The following is an 874-nucleotide window of genomic DNA, read 5'->3' as shown; positions in this document are numbered from 1 at the left end:
CCAAGATACCACTTATCTATTGCCTATTTAGTATTTCCCCCCCACCCCTCCCATCCCTGGTAACCAACAAAGATGGACTTGTTTTTATTTTTTCATCAGCTTCAACTTGAACTGGCAAAGGAGCAATTGATAGTCTGTCCTGCAGTCAGCCCCTGACCTTGTTCTAACTGATGATGTTGAGCTTCTCCACTGTCTCTTTCCACAGATGTAGTCGATTTGATTTCTGTACATTCCATCCGGTGAGGTCCAAGTGTATAGTCAACATTTACGTTGTTGAAAAAAGGTAAGTATTTGCAATGAACAAGTTGTCGGTTTTGCAAAATTGTATCTTGGGATCTCCAGCATTGCTTCAATCACCAAGGCCATATTTTCCAACTAGTGATCCTTCTTTGTTTCCAGCTTTCACATTTCAGTCACCGGTAATTACCAATGCACCTTGATTGCGTGTTTGATCAATTTCAGACTGCAGAGTTGGTAATATCTTCAATTTCTTCATCTTTGGCATTGGTAGTTGGTACGTAAATTTGAATAATAGTGTATTAACTGGTCTTCCTTATGGGGTTATGGATATTATCCTATCTCTGACAGCATTATACTTCAGGATAGATCTTGAAATGTTCTTTTTGACAATGAATGTGATGCCATTCCTCTTCAATTTGTCATAGCCCGCATAGTAGACCAGATGATTGTCCGATTCAAAATGACAACTACCAGTCCATTTCAACTCACTAATGCCTAGGGTATTGATGTTTATGCATTCCATTTCATTTTTGACGACTTCCAATACTCCTAATTCTTACATTGTATATTCCATGTTCTAAGTATTAATGAATATTTGCAGCTGTTTTTTCTCATTTTGAGTAGTGCCACATCA

Source organism: Trichechus manatus, unplaced genomic scaffold (assembly GCF_000243295.1).
Source record: "Trichechus manatus latirostris isolate Lorelei unplaced genomic scaffold, TriManLat1.0 scaffold00103, whole genome shotgun sequence".
NCBI lineage: Eukaryota > Metazoa > Chordata > Mammalia > Sirenia > Trichechidae > Trichechus > Trichechus manatus.
Note: the sequence above shows the minus strand (reverse complement) of the source record.